General features: G+C 36.7%; 1 protein-coding gene and 1 long non-coding RNA gene across 2 annotated transcripts in view; both read left to right on the top strand.

Annotated features, from left to right (window-relative positions):
- DOK6 (docking protein 6) overlaps positions 1–25,903 on the top strand; it is a 422,926-nt gene that overhangs the window by 39,199 nt on the left and 357,824 nt on the right. The window lies entirely within an intron of this gene.
- On the top strand, positions 22,082–23,884 carry LOC111550674. Its single transcript, XR_002734147.1, has 2 exons — positions 22,082–22,299; positions 23,743–23,884. It is a non-coding gene; the product is annotated as an uncharacterized LOC111550674 (long non-coding RNA).

Raw genomic sequence — 25,903 nt, 5'->3', positions numbered from 1 at the left:
ATCATTGATCACAGATCACCATGGCAGATATAATAATAATGAAATGGTTTAAAATATTTTGAGAATTACCAAAATGTGACAGGGACATGAAGTGAGCACATGTTGTTGGAACAATGGAGATGATAGACTCGCTTAACACAGGGTTGTCACAGAATTTCAATTTGTAAAAAAATGCAATATCTGCAATGCACCATGAATTTACATACAATAAAACAAGTTATATCTGTAGTTGTTTTCAAGAAAGCATTCAGAGTAGCCATGAGTCTGTTCTCTGTTGCTATCGGTCTGGTGCTTTCTTACTTGCAGGATAGCTTGAGCCCAAGTGTATTTCTTGGGTTATAGTCTTTTTCACTCAGATCCTTGTAGACTTTTTTCCACTGTCCTCTAGCATTTACTGTGTCTGTGAAGAATTTCATTCTCTCCAATATCTCACTTTTCTACACAAATTGCTTTTTCTTCTGTGATTTTTGTTCTTTTATACACAAACACACACACACACACATTTCTTTGACTATGAGATACGTTGAACCTGAAACAAAAAAATAATGCTCGATTTATGTAGAATTGTGATCCTGGAAGAGAAAAACTACTTGACATTGGCTTATTGAAGGTTTAATACAAGTACTGAGCGAGTGGGTAGTGAATTTCATCAGCTTCTTGAAGTATTTCAAATCCTACTATTTGATTTTCAATAGGGTAATTTAAAAATTAGTTGACTATTTTAAGCATATGAAATTACAAATCAGAAAGATATTAAAATTAAACTTTTCAAATTAATTCTCTATTCCCTATACCACTTAATTTCCAGTAAATTGTGTGTATGTGTGTGTGTGTGTGGTTTTGTATTCAGATTAAATCTGTCCTTATAGCTAACAACCACTGTAAAAATACTCCTTACATGAATACCAGATGAAGTTAAAGTAACATTTTATTACAGTTTTCATGAATATACTGTTACTGTCAAATATAAAAATATGACAAATATTATGAGTGCTTAATTTTTAAAATTCAATAATTATTTGTTTCTTTTCTGTCCATCTTTCTCACAAAGGTTGTGTATATTTTTAGCTAGACATTTTCCTTTGAGGATCTCAATTGTTTTACACTTTCTGAAATGTTTTTGCAATTTAAAACATTAGAAGACTAGAGAAGATAAATTTAATACAATAAACTTTGTACATAACATCTGTTGTTACTCAACTTAATATGAATTACTTATTTTGAAGTATATTTTTTGTAAACAAGAACTTTCAAATCTGTACTGGACCTACCTCCAATGATTCATTCAAACATGAGTGGCATAAATCACTTACAAGATATTTCCGAATTAGATAATTATATTCTTTGAGCCCACCAGAACATGCACTGGATAATATAGCAATAAATGTAGCTGAAAATGTATTCTTCTTTTTTATAATAGAAATGTCAACAGCCAGGGGATGCACAGAATAACTGTTCATTCAACAGCTGTTGTATTGTGAAAAGCACAATAGGTGTTTCATGATAAAAAGAGATGGCCCAGTGGTACAGGTAGAACACCGGTGTGCATAATGTTACACGGGATGTGATGAATGCCTCAAGGAGGAGACAATAAGGCATTTTGGATATTGAGAGAAAAGAAAAAATTGTTCAGGCTGGAAGGAAGGCAGAATTCAGAAAAATACGTTAAGAAAGGAGATAACATTTAAGCTGGGGATTCAAATATGGTTACCCCGGAACATGCAGAGATAGAGGTAAGAGAACGAGGTAGTCAGAGGATTTGGATAATTCTAAATTGTGTACCAATCCTGCATAATTAATCAGTCTATCTTTTACCTTATGTGTTTTTTTAAATTCACCATTAATGTTGTTTTCGACTTGCTTAATTCTCCCTTCTAAAAAATAGGGTCAGTTTGCTCAGTATTTGAAAGCATATTTTATGTTCTTTTTATTTTTCTTTTTTTTTTTTTTCTTTTTTTTTTTGAGATGGAGTCTCGCTCTGCCCCCCGGGCTGGAGTGCAGTGGCTGGATCTCAGCTCACTGCAAGCTCCGCCTCCCGGGTTTACACCATTCTCCTGCCTCAGCCTCCCGAGTAGCTGGGACTACAGGTGCCCGCCAGTTCTTTTTATTTTTAAAGATCTTCAAAGACTCTTAATATGCTTTGTGTGTTAGTCCATCTCACACTGCTATAAGGACAAACCCAAGACTGAGTAATTTATAAAGGAAAGAGATTTAATTGTCTCACAATTCAGCATGGCTAGGGAGGCCTCAGGAAACTTACAATCATGGTGGAAGGGGAAGCAAACATATCCTTCTTCACATAGCAGCAGGAAAGAGAAGTGCAAAGGAGGAAAAGCCCCTTATAAAACCATCAGACATTGTGAGAACTCACTCACTGTCAGGAGAACAGCATAGGGGAACTGCCCCCGTGATCTAATCACCTCCCACAAGGCCCCTCCCCCAACAAGTGGGGATTACAATTTGGATTACAATTCAAGATGAGATTTGGATGGGGACACAGAGCCAAACCACATTGTTTTGTAAATCATTTTCAACAATAGACATGGAATTTCTGCTTGCTACTTTATACATATTGCTTATTGTCTTAGACTGTACTTAAACATGTTGCTTATTGTCTTGAAGACACTTCATTACACATCTTTCATTGTATATCTGTGTGAATATTTTGTTAGTGTTTCTCCACCTTACTGGGAGGTCTGTAAGATTAGGGATCATTTATTTCTCACTGCATACTAATAGCACAAAGCATACCCTTAGCAGATGCTCAATACATGCTTGTTTAATTTATGTACAAATAATGGAGGGAAACGAACATTGCTTCACACTCATTTTATCTAAAATAATGAAGATCACTCATTTTTTTTTATTTGGTATAACAAAGATACAAATACGCCTATTTACCTTACAACAAATGCGTCAGTAGACTCAGAGCTTGAATTAATTTCTTTCAGAGTAAAAAGTTACATTTACATAGGATCTATAGATTTCTGAACATGATGTTCCAGATTGTTAATTTGAAAATAGCTCTGTATGAGTAGAAAGATTTTAGTGTTTGAATATGACATTTGACTACATGATGAATGCATAGCTCCTCTCTCAGCAAAAAACTAGAGGCAGATTCAAGAGACCCTGTGAGAACACCAGAGCACAGTGGTCACGTATGTGGAGCAAGACCATCTCAGGTTGAAACCCAGCTCCAGCACTTCTGGCAATGTGACCTCAGCAAATTTGTCTTCTCTTTGTTCTGCAGTTTTCTGTTCTGCAAAGTGCTACTAGGTGATGATTCAATGAGTTAAATCATGTAAATAACTTACATGGGAAAACCCGAACCCATATCTTTTTCTTGTAGCCTACAAGAGAGTAGCAAACTGCCATCTTTGTTCCATTTGTTTCCAAATTCTGTTTTCTGATATGATTGTGCTTAAGACAGTCTAAACTCCTTAGCGTGACTTCAAGACCATTCAGGAGCAGTCTCTTACTTGTATCTCCAGCATTTTCTTGTGTTACTTTCTATCCCTTGTACTAAATGCTCTATCCACAAGGAATTACATGCCCTTGACTCTGTTTTGTTTGAACAAGTTGCTGATAGTGGTATTTAGACATAGACCCATAGTATTCCTGCTCCTGAATTTTGTTAGGATAGATCCTCAGATACCACCTCCTGTAGTCATCATAGTTCTCAGGTTCAGAGTGGAGGTCAAGTCTATGTGCTCCCTTAACCTGCTGTGTACACTCTATGCTTGTGCTTACCACATTTCATAAACATAAATGTATGCACACACACATAATCATATATAAACACAATACACATATACATACATTAATACATATACAGATATATGCATGTGTATATACATGTACATGATATATAATTTGTCTCTACTTGTAAAGCAATCAGGGAAGGTTATAAGACAGGATATTAAAGTATATAAGTTTTAAGATGGCTTTAAATGACTTCAAGGAAATGGCTGAGCTTATGGAGGATCAAGTACAGTAGGCAGTTTAGAATGTTTAAAGCCCTTTGATGTGTTGGAGAGCATGGCACTCATCATTGCAGCCTAGTCTGGTTCACTTGCAATGTTGCTTAAGAGACTATTGTAGCATTATCTCATGATGGCTGAATATTTGAAGAGAACTAAAGAAAAGTTGTGGATGTATAACTCCAGGAACTCATTGCCTTAGTAACTGCACAAAAAGGGCACCATATGGAGTTGATTCAATTTGTGGTTGTTCTCCAAGAATGCATTTCCCAACCACCGAATCCCACACATGAGCTATGACTGTTTTGTAAATGTTCCTCTGAGGTTTACTTGGATGAAAACTTCAGTGGGAAGAATTTGCCGTCTTTATTGCTGTCTCCTCAGTGCCAAATACCATATTGGTTTTTATTTTTATTTTTAATTTATATAAGTTATTATTGAGGCAAAGTTAACATAATATAAAATCAACCTTTTTTTGGGGGGGGGACAGAATCTCACTCTTAATTTATGTACAAATACATAAATTTGGCTGAAGTACAATGGCACGATCTCGGCTCACTGCAACCTCCACCTCCTGGGTTCAAGAAATGCTCCTGCCTCAGCCTCCCAAGTAGCTCTTGAAATTGAGAACTTTGAGTCCTCCAAGTTTGCTCTAATTTATTTTTTACTATTATGGCTACTTACAATTCCATATGAATTTTGGATCAGGTTTTCCCTTTTTTTTTTTTTTTTTTTTAACAGAAATTACATTCATTCTGTAGATCACTTGTGGCGGTGGGTTGTTGCTATCTAAACACTGTAAAGTCTTTGAGTTGATGAACATATAATGCCTTTCTATTTATTTCTGCCTGCTTTAATTTATTTTGGCAATTTTTTTTAGTTTCAGTATATGAGTCTTGCATATTGTTGGTTAAAGGTATTGCTAAGTATTGTATTCTTTTTGATTTGTTATTTTCTTATTTCATTTTCATATTATTAATTACTACTGCATGGAAATGCAATGATTTTTTATGTGTTGATCTTGTATTCTGCCACTTTGATAAATTTACTTTTTAGCTTCATAGATTTGTGTGTATGTGTGTGGGTTTTTAAAGAATACCTATGTATATTATTAGGTTTACCTCTAGATATAAATAATGTTACTTCGTTCCAGTTTGAATACCATTGATTTATTTTTCTTGACAAGAACTACTAGTACAACATCAAATAGTCGTGGCTAAAGTGTTTATCCTTATCTTATTCCTGGTCTTAGAGGGAAGGTTTTCTACTCTTTCAGTGTTTTGTATAATGCCGGTTATGAACTTTTCACAAGTGCTTTTTATTAGGTTGAGGAAATTCCCTTCTCTTCCTAGATTATTAAGTATTCTTATCATGAAACGGTTTGTTTGGGATTTTGTCAGATGCTTTTTCTTTTTGGCATTAGTCGAGGTCATCATATAGATTTTTTTCCTTCAGTCTGTTGTGGCATGTTACTTTAGTTGACTTTCGTATATTGAACCACTCTTTCATTTCTAAAATAAATCTCACTTGGTTATTGTATATATATTTTTAAATATGCTGCTAGATTCAGCTTAGTCGTATTTTTTGGAGAATATCGAAAATCTGTTTTCTTGGCTAGGCATAGTGGCTCATGTCTATAAACCCAGTGCTTTGGGAGGCTGATATGGGAGGATCACTTGAGCCCAGTAGTCCAAGGTTACAGTGAGCTATGATTGCGTCACTGCACTCTAGCCTTGGTGACACAGCGAGGTCATGTCTCTTACAAAATGTTTGCGGTAATATCTTTTATATTTCTTATTTACATAAGATCTGTAGTAATGTTTCTACTTTCATTCCAGATTTTAGTAATTTGAGTTGAGTCCTCTCTTTTTTTTCGTGGTCAGTCTATCTGAAAGTTTGTTGATATTATTTATATTTATTTCAAAGAGCCAATTTTAGGTTTTGTTGATTCTCTGTTCTTTATTTCATTCATCTCCACTGTAATCTTCATACGTTTCTTTCTTCTATATTCCTTCAGTGCTCAGCCAGGCCATTTACAGCCCTGCTTTAGCTTTCACCTCCTATTTTCATGGAGTCAGAAGGTGAGCCAATGATGAAAGCTGAGGTTATTTTCTGCTTTTATCAGAGTATGTGTATAGCCCTGAGCAAGTAATTAGTCTTCTTGATATTCTGGTATAAACAGATCTTTTAAAAGTTGTCATATGTCTTTTCCTAACCTCTTCTTCCCTGGAGTTTTGCTATATTGCCTGTTATATTCCTTATCTCAGGCTTTAAATACTTTTGGCAAATGTTATCCCAGCCCTGAGAATGTGTTGGTTCAGACAAATTAACTGTAGCCCTCATGCTAGTCATTCAGGGAGCTTTGAAAGACAGGTCAAAACACAGCCACAATTCTTTGATAATAGCAATTGCATTGCTGTCTTTGGCACTAGCAACCTGAATAAGGAGTGTGGTCTGCTGCTGTCTTCATCGCCGTCACTCATCTGGAAAGTGGGAGATGGTAGGCAGACAACTTAAAATGTCACAGTGATTTCTGACACTGATGCAGCAAATTTTTTCTTCATTAAACTTTCACCAGATTGTTTTAAGTGTGTAACTAGATTTAAGAATTCTAAAAAAGTTGACTCTGAGATTTTTTGCTGGTGTTGTAGTTGCTTTTGTGCAATGAGGGTTGGGCTGGCATTTCTTACTCTGCCATTTGGGTGATGCCATCCCAAATGGATTTTTTTTTTGTATTTTTACTTTTATTTTTGAGACAGAGTTTCACTCTTGTTGCCCAGGCTGGAGTCCAATTGCACGTTCTCAGCTCGCTGCAACCTCTGCCTCCCGGGTTCAAGTGATTTTCCTGCCTCAGCCTTCTGAGTAGCTGAGATTACAGGCATGCACCACCATGCCTGGCTAATGTTTTTGTATTTTTAGTAGAGATGGGGTTTCACCATGTTGGTCAGGCTGGTCTCAAATTCCTAACCTCAGGTGATCCACTCGCCTCGGCCTCCCAAAGTGCTGGGATTACAGGTGTGAACCACCGTGCTCAGCCCCAAATAGATTTTTAATAGTTGATTATTCCATGCTTGGTCCTTCATGAGAGATTATTAATTTTTGGAACATTGAATAATAAGAAATATTGTTATATTTCTAAATAAATGTGAGGTGCAATAAAAAGTGACATTTAATATGCATTCTACAAATACTGAGTGCCATTTATATATTTGAAAAATATGGCAATTTTCAATTTCAAATGTGGCAATATATTTATTTCAATTGCCACATTTTTCAAAAGTAGAATATATCAAAATGCATGTTATGTAGAGATTCACCAAATAATGTGTCATCCCAATCTGGATACTTTGAAAGTACAAAGAAGAGCTGACAAGACAGAAAACTAGGATTAAGGTATAACCAGGACTGTATTAGACTAATTTGCATATATGATCATTCTAGAGATCTTTCGCTCTCTTTAGTAATTGATAATCTTGACTTCTGGTCTAGTTAGTTGTGGTCTTTAATTACTAGTTTATGTTATTCCTGTATATTTACACAAAGAGTTTATTGCTAAAAAGTTGGGTGCAAGATAAGTCTACTTTTGATGTAATACATATATGAACAGTAGTCTCCATTATCACTTAAGAATAATCAAGTTTATGGCAGATACAACATGAGAAACTTTTGCTTCAGTGTTGTAGAAATGTGATCTAATATGCAGAATTGAGGAATTCAGAGCTTTTCTTTTCTTAATTATAAACTTTGACATAAATCTATAAACAAGACCAAAGAAAGAAAATAGCTAGATAATAAGTTTATATCTTGATAACATACATTATCAAAATACCTTAGCACTTGAAGTAAGCAATTTTTCACTAACTACTAATTTAATACCAAAAGCTTTATTGGTCTTAGAAAATATATAACCATGTATGAAAATAGCTGTGGAACATTTTCAACTTTGTTTAGAATTCGTCTTTAGGTACTTTTGCTGAATAGCTATAGCAAAAACAAAACAAAACAAAACCAAGCTGAAAGTCATTAATGTGTAAAAGCACAGAACATCATGAAAGAAAGAATAGTAACTAGTAGGTATGCTTCTAGCAGTAATGGCAGTGCCACACAAGATTGCAGAATAACAATGACAGGCATTCTTGCAAGGTCAAAAGCCACTTGACCTACTTTATTTCTTAAGTCTGAAGAAAGCTTTTGATACACTGAGGATCTGTAAGTTTATTTTGCATGTGTGTGTTTGTTTTTAACACATAAAGTGAACACTGACTCAACTGTTTTTAACAGAAATATATGTGAATAATTCTGTAAAATACCTCATTTTTTTGTTTCTCTGTCTTTCACTCCCTCTCTGATATTACATGTGGTGTATGCATTAGAATTGTGTGGAGTTACAATGGTATGTTTGGAGATATTTTATCAATGTATCAGTTTGTTTTTACATAGGGACGGGAAGTAAGATACACAGAGGCTTAGGATTTTAACTAATGGCAGATGAGAAGAATGTAACATTTTAGGGGTAAATGCCACAGTGTGAAATGTAAAATATTGGCAGTCCTTCTCCTTCAGTAAAATTACCTACAGCTGTATTGGCAAATAACTTGTCGTTTATATTCAAAAAGCTAAATGATGGGCAATTTGGACTCATTTACCTTTTTAAAATCCATGCAAATAATGGCAACATTAATCTTATTTCCCCCAAAAAAGTATAAACTTGTTTGAAATGCCAATTCTCTAAAGAGACTCGCACTGACTATAGTGTATCCAAATTAAAAATCATAATTTAAAAGAGGAATTAAAGACTTCAAATTTGTTTGAAATGTAGGTGATACGAAATTACAAATCTGTTTCTGCCATATAAAAAAAAACATTTAGTATTCACCCGTTGTAGTCAAGAACCATATCTACCACCTCAAAACACCCCTCTTTTTTCATGATATCAAAACATTGTTTTTATTCCAGCAATTATGTCAAAAATGAGGCCTTTTTTTTTTCTAAATTTCAACTTTTATTTTCTATACAAGGGGTACCTGTGCAGGTTTGTTACATGAGTATATTGCATCCCAGTAGTGAGCATAGTATCCAATAGGTAATTTTTCAACCCATGCCTCACTCCCTTTCCCCTCTAGTAGTCTGCAGTGTCTATTGTTTCCATATTTATGTTCATATGTGGTCAATGTTTAGCTCCTACTTACAAGTGAGAACATGTGGTATTTGGCTTCCTGTGCCTCCATTAATTCTCTTAGGATAATGGCCTCCAGTTGCATCCGTGTTGCTGCAAAGGACATGATTTCGTTCTTTTTTATGGCTATGCAGTATTCCATGCTGTATATGTATCATATTTTCTGTATCTACCTTACTGCTGATGGACATCTACATTGAGTCCATGTCTTTGCTGTCATGAATAGTGCTGCTGTGAACCTATGAGTATATGTGTCTTTATGGTAGAATGATTTATATTCTCTTGGGTATATACCATGAATGGGATTGCTGGGTCAAATGGTAGCTCCATTTTAAGTTTTTTGAGAAATCTCCAAACTGCTCTCCACACTGGCTGAACTCATTTTCTTTCCCACGAAAAGTGTATAAGTGTTCCCTTTCCATGGGAAAGAAAATCTTGCCAGCATCCATCTCGAAGTCTTGCCAGCATCCATTGTTTTTTGACTTCTTAGTAATAGCCATTCTGACTGGTGTGAAATGGTATCTCACTGTGGTTTTGATTTGCATTTCTCTGATGATTAGTGATGATGAGCATTTTTCATGTTTGTTGGGCACTTGTATGTCTTCTTTTGAAAAGTGTCTGTTCATGTCCTTTGCCCATTTTTAATGGGGTTATTTGTTTTTTGTTTGTTGATTTGTTTAAGTTCTTTACAGATTCTGGATATTAGACCTTTGTTGGATGCATAGTATGTGAATAATTTTCTCCCATTCTGTAGGTTGTGTATTTACTATGTTGATAGTTTATTTCACTGTGTAAAGTCCTTTAGTTTAATTAGGTCCTACTTGTCAGTTTTTGGTTTTCTTGCAATTGCTTTTGGGGACTTAGCCAAAAATTCTTTGCCAAGACCAACATTAAGAAGGTTATTTGCTAGGTTTTCTTCTAGGATTTTTAGACATTGAGATGTTACATTTAAATCTCTAACTTATCTTTAGTTAATTTTTGTATATTGTGAAAGATAAGTTTCTAGTTTCTTTCTTCTGCATATGGCTAGCCAGTTATTCCAGCACAATTAATTGAATAGAGAGTCCTTTCTCCATTGCTTGTTTTTGTTGGCCATGCTGTAGGTGTGCAGCTTTATTTCTGAATTTTCTATTATGTTCCATTGGTCTATGTGTCTGTTTTTGTACCAGTAGTATGCTGTTTTGGTTACTATAGTCCTATAGTATAGCTTGAAGTCAGGTGATGTGATGCCTCAGGTCTGGTTCTTTTTTGCTTAGGATTGCTTTGCCTATTTGGGCTCTCTGTTCATTCCTTATGCATTTGAGAATAGTTTATTTCTAATGGGAATGTCATTGGTGGTTTGATAGGAATAGCATTGAATCTGTCAATTTATTTGGATACTATGGCCATTTTAATGATATTGATTCTTTCAGTCCATGAGCATGGAATCTTTTTCAATATGTTTGTGTCATCTCAGATTTATTTGAGCAGCATTTGGTAGTTCTCCAGCAGCACATCAAAAGGTTAATTCACATGCCAGGTGCAGTGGCTCACGCCTGTAATCTCAGCACTTTGGGAGGCCAGGGTGGATGGATCGCCTGAGGTCAGGAGTTTGAGTCCAGCCTGGCCAACATAGTGAAAGCTGTCTCTGCTAAAAGTACAAAAATTTGCTGAGTGGTGGTGTGTGCCTGTAATCCCAGCTACTTGGGAGGCTGAAGCAGAAGAATGGCTTGAACCTGTGAGGCAGAAGTTGCAGCAAGCCAAGATCATGCCATTGCACTCCAGCCTGGGTGACAAGAGCAAACCTCCATGAAAACAAAACAAAACAAAACAAAAACATAATTCACCACAATCAAATAGGCTTTATTCCTGGGATGCAAGGCTGGTTCAACATATGCAAATCAACAAATGTGATTCACCACATAAAAAGAATTAAAAGCAAAAACATACATCATCTCAACACACACAGAAAAAGCTTTTGATAAAATCCAGCATCCTTTCATGATAATAGTCCTCAACAGACTAGGCATCAAATGAACATATCTCAAAATAATAACAGTCTTGTATGACAAACCCAAAGCCGATGTCATACTGAATGGGTAAAAGCTAGAAGTGTTCCCTTCAAGGATACAAAGTAAGGATGCCCACTCTCACCACTCCTATGCAACATAGTACTGGAAGTCCTAGCCAGAGCAGCCAGGCAAGGGAAAGGAATCCAAGGAATCCAAGTATGAAATGAAGTCAAACTATTTCTCTTCACTATCAATATCTACACTTAGAAAACCCTAAAGATTCTGTCAAAATGCTACTAGATCTGATAAACAATTTTAGCAAGGTTTCAGGATACAAAATCAATGTACAAAAATCAGTAGCATTTCTATACACCAATAATGCCCAGACTGAGAATCAAATGAAGAACACAATCCCATTTACAGTATCCAAAAAGGAAGTGAAAGACCTGCTGGGAGCTGTGGCTCATGCCTGTAATCCCAGCACTTTGGGTGGCCAGTGGGGGTAATCACCTGAGGTCAGGAGTTCAAGACCAGCTTGGCTAACATGCTGAAACCCAGTCTTTACTAAAAATACAAAAAAAGTTAGCCGAGTGTGGTGGCAGGTGCCTTTAATACCAGCTACTTGAGAGGCTGAGGCAGGAGAATTGCTTGAACCTGGGAGGTGGAGTTTGCAGTGAGCTGAGATCACACCACTGTACTCCTGCCTGGGTGACAGAGCGAGACTCCCCGCCACAACTCTCCCAAAAAAAAAGAAGGCAGGGAGGGAGGGAGGAAGGGAGAAATACCTAGAAATACCTAACCAAGGAGGTTAGAAATCTCAAAAAAATATTTTGTGTGTGTGTGGGTGAAGGTGCCATATAATGTATTATATTCCAAACTCAATAAATTAAACTTTAGTAACCCCTAAAATTAGCCTTTTATACTTTCTAGGGCTCATGCATGTCTGTTAATACTATGTGTTTGTTTCTCATTTAAAATCTATTCTCCAAGTTTTTCTGGCCCTACGTGTTGGTCCTCATGTTATGGGGTTTATAACATCAATAATAATTATCGACCAATCTTTATCAAGTATTTAAAATGTGTCAATGTTCTTAGCATTTCAATTTTAAAATAATTCAATGTTCACCTCTTATTAGAGTTGAGGAACATCACATTTTAAAACAAAAGCAAATCCTAATCAGTAATATTTCCAGGACTTGTGCTCAGAATGATGAAACTCACTGCCATGGTCACTGTTGTAGAAAGTACTGCCTTCTGTTTCTGTACTTATATTCACCATCACTAAGCTTTTGTCACTGTACTCAGAACTTTACTATTTTTAGCACAAGAAATAATATTTCATAATTCTCATTTAGGGAAAAACTCAAAAGAAATGTGAAAGCAATATACCGGTTACTTTTGGCGTTTGGCTTGAATATGCAGAGTTTATAAAAAAAAATGTACATTTCAGATGATATTTGCTAAATAACGCAACCCAATTTTGGTGTTATATGTGTGGGTAAAAATTGCTGGAGAAACTACCTTCTTATGTTATTTGTGTTTAAATATTATTTTTCTTATTTCTTTAATAGCATTTAGGAACTCTTTTACAAAATTTAATTCATAAACAATGTATCTCATTAGTCCTTTTAATACTTAAATTGTTCCAAATGTAGCCAATGAGAGCTTATTTAAGCTGACCTCTGGGCCCTTTTGCCATTTCCTTGTCAGTGTTTAAGCACTTCCGTACCTTCTGGCACAATATATAAAGGATATAAGGGAGAGGAGAAAATTCCTCATTACTAAGGAATGACAAGTGAAAATGCAAAATGATTGATATAAATAGAAAGACATATTTTTCACAATTACTAAAGCAGTCATTGAACCACTCAAACATCATCAATCATTGGGTGAAAAACAGAAAATAGGATATTCACAACTTAAGTAATAAAACTTATCACCAGGGATAGGTCAGATGTAATTATGCAATAACAAGGAGATATTTATGTTACTACATCGTATCAATAAAATATTATACATATATTGATGTATATTAATATCAGTAAGTTTTATGCAGGTGTAGCTAAATAATATCAGTCAGTTTATGCTTTATTTAAAACTGTTAGATGAACTCAAACAATGTATTTATACATGAATATATTATTTCCATATCTATATAACATCCCAAAACAGTAATTAAATATTAAGTCATGCAAACCTTTCATGAACACTGAAGAAATTGTAACAAATTGTTGATATCTGGGAAACTCATTGGCATGATAAATTTATATAATCACTTTTGTGTTTTATTATTTTGCAACTAAACCACTGAATCTACTACTTTTCAACTCATAAAGACCTTTAAAATAGTGGCTTCTTGCCTTATAATTGTATTGCCCTCTTTTCATTTTTCATAAGCATCATTTAAAAGCCTACCTCCTCCTTTCCTGCAGTCTCATCTTAACTTAAATCATACCCACTTTTTAACTGTCAAAGCAGCAACACTTTCTGCTTCATACTTGGTCTTTTTAACCTGTCTTGTTTCTGTGTGTGTGTGTGTGTGCACATGCAAAATAATATAATATCATGTTTGAGGAAAGCACAGAAAAGCCTTAAACTGAGTTACATTTTCCAAAGTGCCTTTCCCAGAGCCTTGCTCTTAGGAAGTTCTGAACATTTGTGGAATGACACTGACATCTTTGTCATTATTATTAATTATTTTTAATAGTAGTAGTGGTGTTGTAAAGCAAGCACATTCTTTTTTGGTTCTGATGAACATATATACTTCAGAAACACACACACATTGTCTCTTTCTCAGAAACACACTCACAAACTTATCAATGTATTTTATTAGAAGCACTTGCAATCTTATGTGGAACTCAGAAATGCTTCCCAGAATTACTTTTAGGTTTTATGAGTTTATTTTTGCTTATTTTCAAGCCTCTTCTATTTCCTGTCGTTTCTGACCTACCATATTCCTCATCACTCAGAGCAAATAATGTCACCCCCACTCCACCATGGGCACAGCTGGCAGGGGCTCCCCAGTTCCTGATAAATGCCTGGCAGTCTTACTGGCATCTATTAAATAAATTCCCCTTTATTCATCTCATCTGATTACAGTGGAGCACATATGCCTATTTGGTCTCAATTTGTCCCAGCTTTTCTCTGAATCACATCCCCTCTTGGAGGCCCTATTTAATCTATTAATGTTATGCTTTCCTCTAATCTTTATATTATGTATCTCACCTCACTTTTATTCCAGCTGTTACAAACATCTTTTCAAAACCCTCTTTAAACCTAAAATTAAAAACATTTTTGATCTCATATCCCCCTCCACTCATAGTCCTATTGTTGTTTGCTAAGCCAATTTTTGAAATGACTTCATATGTCCCTGTGTATGTATACATGTGTCTTAAGAATTTGAAATAGAAATGGCAGTGCAGTTCTTCATCATCTTCTTTGATCCTCTCTGACCATCTTATGGATTAAGTCATCTTGTAAAACTCCAATTTGTCTTCTCTCTTAAAACTTCCCACACAGCTCAAAAGCCTTCATCCTTGTTGTGGCCTGTAGGATCTTTCTAGGTGCTTATGCCTGTTCTTCCTTTTGTCCAGATTACTTTCCCTTGCATTTTCAAAAGGAAGACAAATTCCCTTGCAATTTCTCATCCTCTTGTCTGGTTAGTTGCTAATAATTTTTCAAGTAGATAGGATATCTCTTTTTGGATATCTTCCTTGAAATTCCAAAGTGTGTTACATTTCCCCTATGTGCTCTCATGCCACTGGTTAGATCATATAATAATTGTCTATTTATTTGTCTGTATTTCCCTCTATCATAAGGTTCATGAAATCAAGCGTCCTGTGTATTTTTTTTTAACCACATGCTTTCAAAATCTTATAGGAGCCCTGTCAGATGGAAGCTATTCACTAACCATTGATTAAATGAAATCTTAGCTATTGGCCTTCTTGCATAGGCTATTAATATAGTGTATTTCTGTGTGTGTGTGTGTGTGTGTCCTCAAACTATTCCTTGTGCTATGAAGGTTAAGAATATTGACAAAAGTATCCTCAGACATCAGCTTTTCATGAATATTTTGATTGCATTATTGCTTCTTTCAATTTTGGTATTAAAAATTCTAAATGTCATGGGTATTTAAAGGCATATTTATTCAGCACATTGTTGTAAATGACAGAAAGCCCCTGTCCTGTTTGTGCTAGATTTTGGTCTTTATTTTTATGAAAAGCTTCAGTGAATTGCTTTGGCTTTAAAAAATGTTTTTATACAGAATTCATGCAGGGTATTAACTGATTAATCCTTCTGCTAGAAGATTATGAAACTCTCAAATCTGAACAGAATTCAACAAATCCAGATTAATAGCATTTAAGCATTGGAAAGGTGGTTTCTCTTGGGAGCTTGGGCAATTATTTTCAACTCTGTACCCAAGTAACTCAAGCCATTAAGAAATGTCCTGCCTTTTAAATTCTTTCAGCCCAGAGAGATGACTGACAACTTTGCCTGCTTTTCATTACCCTTCATCGGATCAGCCTGTATTAGCAGACTAAAAGGAAATTGGAATTTACTCTATGGCTAAGCATTTTGAAATATATTTAGTAACTGTCTTAGTCCATTTGGATGGCTGTAACAAAGTAACATCAATTGGGTTGCTTATGAACAACAGAAACGTGTTTCTCATGGTGCTGGAGGCTGGGATGTCCAAGACTGGTTCTAGTGAGGGCCTGCTTCCCGGTTCAGAGATGGCACCTTGGCTGTTTCCTCGGCATGGTGGAAGGGATGAGGGGTCTCTCTCAGGCCTCTCCTAAGGGCAGCAAGCCTAATCATGAAGGCTCTGCCCTCTTTACCTAATAAACTCCCCAGGGCCTCTCCTCCCCACCGCATCACCTGGGGATTAGGATTCCACACATCAGTCTTGGGAGAACACCGAAACTCCCTCTCCCTTCAGAGGGAGCCCTTGGGAGCGCTCTTCATCAGCCCTTGGCATTTGGAGATGAACAGCAACTTCTGCTGTACTACTGTTTATTGGTGGCTTCTCCTGACCCCTCTTCCATATCCTCTCCCCTTAGGAATGTTTTCTTTTATGTAAAACACTAGTTTTGCCATTAAACTAACTGAAACATTAAGCTAACTCATTTCTGAGTAAGACACTCAAGAGAGAACTCCACAGATCACTTCCAGTTCTTCTATCTGCTACAAGACTGTTTCACTGACTTTTGTCGTGTGTGTGTGTGCACGCGCATGTGTATCTGCGTGTAAATATGTGTGCATGTGTGGGTGTCTGCGTGTATGTGTCTGTGTATGTATATGCGTATGTATGTAAATGCATGTTTGTGTGTGTGTGTCAGTGTGCATGTGTGTGTGTCTGTGCAAATGTGTGTGTGCATGTATGTGCGTGTGTATGTGTTAATCTCAATTGCGTCCTCTTATTTAGAGTTTATGGCACAATTTCTGTCTTGTCAGGCTAGTGCTTAGCATTCTGTTGACACCAAATGAAGTTAAACTGTAATTACTGCTACTTTTATTTGAAAATGATATTTACTATTGACTTTTGTCAATATTTTGTGACTTAAATTGCTCCCTCCTGTGTTTCCAGCATTCTGAACTCTGGACCTGACAGCATATAAAGATCTGGACCATGTAAAGATTTGGCGATTTTTAAAGTGTACAGTTTATCCTGGGCTTTAAATGTAATTGTAGCACACTGAATGAGTATAATAACCTAACAGCATGACTGTTGTTTTCACAAACATGTCTGCATAATGATAGACTCACTTCTAAAAAGAAATCATCTAATCAATGTGAATTCCAGTTATTTCTCACATATCCTGATGTGGGACTGACATCCTGATGTGGGATTTTCTAGAAACATTTCTTGGCAAAAGCTTGTCTTGGGAGATTGTAAACAATGGAATGGATATGTTTGTTTTTCTGTTTAAATTTCAGTTATTAGGGTCCACTTTCCTCTTCTCTAGGCAGAGGCCTATTCCCAATGTTCTTTGTATCTTCAGCTTCAGATTTACTGAAAATTTGGTGACAGCAGTTTGATATTTAATTGGACTTTATATTAGATTATGAGAACAGGAAGTTAATGCACAATGACATTCTTATTTCACCATTTTCAGTCTAGGACAGAGATGTTCAGTGAAGATTTTTGCCCTGCGAAATTAATGAGGGAAAATAATCTATAAAATATTGCGTTGACATCATCTATAAAGTTCTGTAGCTAAAACACTGTGGATATTTTGTATTTGTCAATAAAATGCAATTTGCACTAATTGTGAAGAAAACCAGTCCTAATTATGAACAGTGTAAACTACAGAATGCATTTAAAGATCTAGAATATTATTACATAATATTAATCAGGGCACTTCAAATTAGTCTAGGAAACTATTGACAGTTGAAATGCTTAGAGGATCTGTTTCCAAGAAAAACAATAAAAACAAAACCTCTATTTTAAAATTTCAGATCACACTTTTCAAAGTAAATGCTCCTTAAATGTAATCCAGATTAACTTGTATTTAAAATTATTTCTCTCTCCTTGTAGCATCTTTACATATTGTAATTGGTTATTGAATACTAATAAACAAAAGAAGTTAGACCTTTGTTCATTCAATTTAGTTCCATGTTCTTCACATCTAAAATTTTTTGAACCCAATAATGGGGGGAAAGATTGTACATACATACACAACTGGAAGTCAGTTCACTAATTTTCTTGTATGGCATGTTTGATTTCTATCCATAATTGAAGGAGCTTTAGTTTTCTTAGAATATAAAATAATGGAAATCAGATACGGATAAATTCGTATTTTCATTTACATAAGAATATATTGAATTCTTTTTGTATTTATGTGATAGAACTATATAAAATAAAATTTCTAATAAAATTATTCTATTGTCTTAAAATTTTTAAGGTATCGTTGATACATTAAAATTTATAGTTGATAAATAAAAATTATCTATGTGGTGTATGACATGATGCTTTATACATTGTGAAATAGTTAAATCAAGCTTACTAAACTATCACCTGACATACTTATGATTTTTTGTTGTGAGAACATCTAAGATCCACACTGTTAGCATTTTGTAAGTATCCATTATTATTAACTATAGTTACCATGCTGTACAGTAGTTTTGTGAACCTGTTCATCCTGTCTAGCTGAAATTTTGAACCCTTTGACAAACATTATTCTATTCCTCCACCGCTCCCTCCAGCCCTTGGCCACCACCATCCTACGTTAAGCATTTATGAGTTTGATTTTTGTAGGTTCCACATGAGTGAGATCATGCAGGATTGTCCCTCTGTGCTTGCCTTACTTCACTTAGCATAGTGTTTTCCACATTCGTTCATGATGTCACAAATGTCAGGATTTCCTTCCTTTTTTAAGGATCAATAATATTCCACTGTACATCTATACTGCATTTTCATTAGCCGTTCTTTCATCGATGAACACAAAGATTGATTTTATATCCTGGCTACTGTCAATATGCTGCGGTGCACATGGGAGTGCAGAGTTCTCCCCAAGATAGTGTTTCTATTTCCTCTGAACATATATCTAGAATTGGGATTGCTGGATCTTATGGCAGTTCTAGTTTTAATTTTTTGAGGAGCATTCAAACTGTTAAATTTAAACTTGCTATAACATTTTACATATTTTTTTGCCTTTGAAAAATTTTTCAAAAACAAAAGAAAGCTGCATGAGATCATAAGGGAGAATCTCCAACTTATTCAGTGATCAGTTAGCGATGTGTGCGATATAATCTGAAAAATCTCAAAGACTCAAGGGAAAAAAAAAGAAGGAAAAGTGAGAGGGAGGGAAGGAGGGAGGGATTAAAGGAAGGAAGGAAAAAAGGAAAGAAGGAGAGAAGGCGCCTTCTTCTGTGTCTGTAATGAAATATTCTTTCCTGGTGAATAATCTAAATTACTTTTATATTGATACTGGGAGAAATAGTAACTTTCTTTCATTTTTTTTTTCACTTTTTCTTTTCTTAAATAGGAAGGAGGAAAGACCATGAAGGCATTCAGCACCTAGGAAGTTATAAATAAGTAGCAATGTCAAAGAGATCTGAATGACTCATTTTAACCTTAGTAAAATTTTTGGTAAGGATCAATTCGGTCTGGAATATGATACAGGCAAAATATTAGCCACTCTTATTTAATAATGTTATAAAGTAAAGAGGAAGATAAGTTTAAGAAATGACTGAATGAGTTATGAAAACACATCATATGCTATTACACCTGCCTAAAGAGAAGAGGTCATGTGGCAAACACAGTAATTCCTGGAGTTTCTGACAATTCATATATAAGATCATAGACCATTTTTAAATGATAAAGATGAATGGAATAAAAAACAAGTGCTTACTGTAACACAAATAAGAAATTTGACAGGGAACAAAATAAGAATTTATTTTGAATCAGGAATATGAGGTGATTCATTTTGAATTATTTTGAATCAGGAATATAGTCCTATACTATAGGAAGTATAATATATGAAAATATGAGTGACTTTATGTTTATCTGATTCATTTCATAGTTATCCAAGGAAATACAACTTGCTTTCCTCATTTATATTTGACTAATTTATATTTGGCTTATAATGTTGCAAAAAGTAATAATCTAGCATGTTTTCTATAAAATCATCTAGATATTATCGAATCACGATGTCTCATCTCTTGTGTAATGAAAAAATAGGTGCTTTTTAGGAAACCTATCCTTTTGTGTGCCACCAGATAGTCACTTACTGTTACCATAATTACCTGAGGAGTTTGTGTAAATATGCAGTTTCCCGTATCATTTATTACTATGAACTATGCATTAGCTGTTAGTCTTGCTATTTACAATTATTATTGTTGTGACATCTGTATTAGAAGTGACAACACAGCTTCCAAAGGGACTTGAGGGGGTTATGATAGCTCCTGAATTGTATTGTAAATAGCATGGAGAGACAGCTTGCAGTTTTGAAAAGCACTATGCCATGCAATAGGCAATTATTTAATTTTGAAGTTATGTAATTATATTTTCAAATGAAATGTGAATTACACTGTTTCTTCCTGTGTTTCTCATTATTAATTCATCATTTATCCTCCTTAGTTGATTATCATGGTTCATGTGTCATTCTTTGGCTTATATAATATACATAGCTGACGTTATATATGGTGACAATTTGATATTTCTCATTATAATGGAATTATTTTCTTTGTATACTGTAAAGGAGGGTCCTGTATTTCGGGAAACAAATAATGAATTCTTATTTAACAAATAGAAACATGTCACTGAGCAGATTTTGCCATTAAATTCTGCCACACTTAGAATTTGAAACACTTGGAAGTAGCCCAGTTACCTTAATTTGATCATTACACGTTATATGCTTGTATCAAAATGTCATATGTGCCCCATAAATATGTGTAACTATTATGTACCCATATAAATTAAAAATAAAATTCAGTTTAGCTCAACGCAATAAGACACGCTATAAATTCAACTGCCTGTTATACACCAGGTCCTCTGTGAGGTAATTGGCAGGGTCTGTACCCTTGAGGAGTGTATGGCTTGCTATATAGATTTCCCACATAGTCTGTCAGTTTATCTGTGCTCTATTTTCTGAGATATGCGAAACAGGGATGTGGCTAGATAGAGAAATAGAAGTTGAAAGATCTTAAAAATATTTCATATCTCATATGATATACAATCTTATATGATATACAATCTCATAAGATATACACAATGTAGGGCAATTTTAGGTTGCAAACTTAGATTAGGTATGTAGTAGTCATAGATTTGAAAAATTTATTGCGGCTGCATGGAAGATGGACTAGAGCAGAAAGAATTTAGAATATAAAGACAAACTTGAATACTACCAGAGAGATACAGCTCTGGATAAAAAGGGAGATTTTTAAAATTAAAGCGAAGGAGGAAATTGTGACACACTTCAGAGTAAGCTGCACCCGGATTTTATGACTACTTGGATATTTGGGACAAAGGAGGTGTGCGAGGAATTACATTTTGAAAATGATATCCTCTCTATCTGATATGCTAGGTCAGGGGAGAGGATGAAGATGGTGCTACTGAAGGAACCGCGGGTTTGCTTAGGAAGTGAATGACTTTGATATTGCTGATAGTGACTTCACAGTAACATAAAGAGGAAGAATGATATGGAATGGCAACCAGCAACTGTGGGGTAAGCGCCCAAGGAGTCAGAACTAGAAATACAGATTTTTAAATATTTAGCGTGTGCTGAGTACTGATAATTTCTTAAAATGAGATTTTACCTTATTTTATTTATTACCAGTAATTATTAGATTTATACAAGTTTAAATGCTTTTTATTCTCACCCTTCACCTCAATAATAAACTAAATCAAATGCATATCATTTTAACTTTGTGTGTTTGCCCTGCAGGATAGGGAAAAGTAATTAAAAAAATTCGTGGAGATGATAATTATGTTTTGTGTATGTGTGTGGTTTTTATTTGAAAACTCGTATAATCTTTAACCTTCCCCGGGGGTAATCGGCGGCCGCCACCAAAGTGGCGCAGCAGACAGCCGAGGGAAGACTGACGTCATCCACTTGCTCATCATCCGCCGGAAGTCACAAACATCATGGGTCCCTGCGTGCTCATCTGGGGCCTGGTGCTGCTCGCCTACTTCCTGCCGGCACAGGCTGCCTTTGCCAGAGTCTGGGCGCTGCTGCCCCCGTGATCGCCTGCTGTGGGGATGCCGTGAACTTCGTGGCCGAAAATACACGAGGGCAGGACACTAGAGGCCAGGCTGCCATTGGCGAGGTTGGACAGGAGCCAGAGGCGGGTGGAGCGCGGCAAAGGCGCCGCCACTCTATCCCGCGCCACTGGCTACTGCCGCTGCGCCTTTAAGGACTGCTCGTACGGACCCTTCCCCAGGAAGGCATCTGCGTCTGGGCCGCTCGCTCGGGTGCTCTTCAGCGTGGGCTCCAACCTTATCTCATCACGGCCTACTTGAACCAAGTGCCTGATCTTCCTTACCCGCTGGGTATCCAGCCTTAGCGCGCACCAAGTACAACTTCAACTTTCCACCCATCTCCACGGGGAAATTAATTTTGAAAAAACAGGCCACTGACACCTACCTCAGCATTATGATCTTTTCCCTCTGCTGACCAATCTGTATTTTGTGAACTTCACAAGAGGAATGGTGTGTACCCATTCCTTGGCGTGTGCCGGTCTGGCCCCAGTCCAGGGGTCAGCAGGCGGGAAAACGGTTTAAGCAGGCTCTGAGGTGCTGGTGTTCCAGAAAGCAACGACTTCCCTTCGTTCACCCTTGCTGACCTCCCAGCTTTTCTCAGGCCCAGCCCCACGTAACTCTGGAAGCTGGGAGCTTCTGAGCTATCTTTGTTCATCTCATAGCCAAACAAGAGACCCCTTTGCAGGACTTGGATATAGGGATGCTGGAGCCAGGAAACTGTCTCCTTTTCTGGCCTGGCCGTGCTGGAGTGGGTGAGAGCCAAACACCTTCAGTGCCGGTGGCCCTCAGGCCCACCTGTTTAGAGCTGAGGATGCCCTGGCCCTCCCTCTGTCATTTATTCTAGGACTTGTTGGTCCAGCACTGCCCATCTCACCCCCATGAGACTCACTCATTGCGGATTCCACCCCACCCTGCCCCTTTCTTCCCCACCCTGGAGACTCCCTCTGCCTAGTATCCAAGACTGTGAGAAAAGGCAATAACATGGGGCCTGAATGGTGTGTGTGGGTGGGGAGGAGGGGGAAATATATATATAGCCTTCTTCAGAAAGTTGTGTGGAAAAGATGCTGGTAAACGAGCAGAGAACAAAGCATAAGAAATTTTCATTAATTAAACATGTGGTTGTTGACTTTGAGTTAGGTGCTGGGGATAAAGCAGCCAGGTCCTATTAAAGTTTTTGTTTTAGAGGAGGGGGCTCAGAGTAAATACTTAACAGTAAACAAAAAAATAGATGAAGATAAATGCTGTAGAAGGATTTTTTAAAGTGTGGTGCAGCCGGGCGTGGTGACTTGTGCCTGTAATCCCAGCACTTTGGGAGGCCGAGGCGGGTGGATCACCTGAGGTCGGGAGTTCGAGACCAGCCTGACCAATATAGAGAAACGCCTACTTTACTACAAATACAAAATTAGCCGGGTGTGGTGGCGCATGCCTGTAATTCCAGCTACTCTGGAGGCTGAGGTGGGAGAATTGCTTGAACCTGGGAGGCAGAGGTTGCGGTGAGCTGAGATCGTGCCATTGCACTCCAGCCTGGGCAACAAAAGCAAAACTCCATCTCAAAAAAAAAAAAAAAAAAAGTGTGATTTCGGAGATGAAGGGCGACTCTTGTCTGAGGAGGCCGCCTGCTGGCTCCAGACGATGAGCCACCGGTGGATCAGGGAAGTGATTTTGGAGATTAGGGAGAGATTTGGTGCACTTGAGGAACAAAAATGAAGTGAATATGGTGGGTAGAATTGAATAACATGTTTGGAAAAGTCAGTGGGAGACTTGACTGAGTAGGGCTTTGTAAGCCGTGGCACGCCGCTTGGATTTTATCTGCAGTTCTCTGAGAAGACACTGGACAGTATTAAGCAGGTATTTGACCGTCTCTGATTTATGAGTTTTTTTTTTTTTCTTTAGAGAACAATCTGGCTGCTGTGTTACAAGTGGGTGGGGTGTGGGGGTTGCAGGGAGAAGAGAGAAGAGGATCAGGGAGACCATTTAAGATGCTCTGGTGATATTACAGCTGAAAGAGCTGTCTAATCAATAAATATCGAATGAGCGAGTGAGTGAATTGCCATTTGCTTCAGGAAGACTGTCGCTTGCTCTATTCAAATAGAGAATTGTTCTTGGCTGAGCCTGAAATATAGAGAAACTTTCAAATCACCTGATACAGTTTGCCTCTACTCTCAGTGACGAATTCTGTTTTGCTCTATTTTTTATTTCAAGTTTCGAGCAATCTGGTTTCTTATCCCCTAGCACAGTTACTTACTTTACAGTATTGGTTATGGAGTAATTATAAGTAGTAGTATTACTGTTCTAGTTTACGTTTATCTCCTCAGCAGGGACTGTGATCAGTGCTTTACATGCATTATCTCATATGATTTTCCCAAACAACCCTTTAGTTAGGTAATATAAATATTCCCATTTTACTTATAAGAAAACTGAGACATAACCTCACCTAGGAAATAGTCCCTCCAATTCTTATTTAGGAAAAGCCAGGAAACTACTTAAAATACCTGTTTCACTTGAGGTTAAAGAGCTATAATAAAAACAGGTGGGTCTACCAACGTATTTCAGGCCAGATTCTGAGTGTGAGCGCTGGGCCAGGTAAGGTTGCTGCGCATACAATGAGGTTCCCTTCTTCCTCGCACTGTACCACTCTCCCAAGTGTCTTTTTTTTTTTTTTTTCTATTTTTTTTATTTTATTTTATTTTTATTATACTTTAAGTTCTAGGGTACATGTGCATAACGTGCAGGTTACATATGTCTACATGTGCCATGTTGGTGTGCTGCACCCATCAACTCGTCAGCACCCATCAATTCATCATTTATATCAGGTATAACTCCCCAATGCAATCCCTCCCCCCTCCCCCCTCCCCATGATAGGCCCCAGTGTGTGATGTTCCCCTTCCCGAGTCCAAGTGAGCTCATTGTTCAGTTCCCACCTATGAGTGAGAACATGCGGTGTTAAGGAGAATTTCCCCAGGGACCTGCAGACCTTAAAAGAAAAGGTGGCACATCATATTGTTGGTTTAGGGTCTCAGATTTCTTTGCTAAGTCGACTACCTGGGCTCTCCTAGATTGCATGTGCCTTGGAGTTGTTATCTGTTCATTGTTGCAATAGTTAGAAGGTGGCTTCCTCCTCCTCCCAGGTCTCTGGGCCGCTCATCCCTAGTGCTCACTGACACCCACAAGAAAGGAAGTTCTCCAACTATTTCTAGAATCTTTTTCTTTGCCTTTTTTCCCAATCCCTCATCAGGAGAATTGAAAACACACACACATACCCGCAAGCACACACAGACGTGCATACATACTTATAAACATATATACATATGCATAGACACACACATACACACACACACACACACACGTAGGATCTCATTATTTCTTTAGAGAAACATTTATTATTCTTTTCATTTGTCCTCAGTCACAAAGTCTGGTCTAGAGGCAGACAAATTATTCAATTCAAAAACTTCTTTATAAGAAGCAAAGAATTTCAAACATAGGTCATTCATATCATGCTGTTGTATGTTCTGATTTTATCCGTGGTGAAAAATCTCATACTATTTGAAACCTCTTCAAAGACAGTTGCTGGCATTTGCTTCCCTTGTTTCATAGCAGTGCTAATATGTAAGTTAGAGAGAAAAACATGTTTTATGTTTAGCTCATACAGTAAAATAAAAATGTCACAAGTTATCAACTTGGTTGGGAAAAAAATGAATATTTTTTATTTTATGAAACTAATATAACCCTGCTTTCCAAAGATGAGAGAGAAGATGATACTTGCTGTTTCATTATAAATAGGCTTGCCAAGTAAAATATAGGAATACTGTTAAATTTGAATTTCAGGTAAACAATGAATAATTTTTGAAAATATTGAAAAATACAAATAAAATTTATTTGTACTTTTATTTATTAAATGTGGCAACCCTGATTTTTAAACAATTTTAAATGAAAATTTAAATATTAAAAAGATGTTAAAAGGCCCCATCAAATTTATAAAATCACAATGGTGACATCACGTTCCCTTGTATTCCTCCAGTAGTTAGAGTGGTCCCTGGTAACTCAGACTCACCTC

This window comes from Piliocolobus tephrosceles, chromosome 18 (assembly GCF_002776525.5).
Source record: "Piliocolobus tephrosceles isolate RC106 chromosome 18, ASM277652v3, whole genome shotgun sequence".
NCBI lineage: Eukaryota > Metazoa > Chordata > Mammalia > Primates > Cercopithecidae > Piliocolobus > Piliocolobus tephrosceles.
Note: the sequence above shows the minus strand (reverse complement) of the source record. Positions and strands in the feature narration are given on the sequence as shown.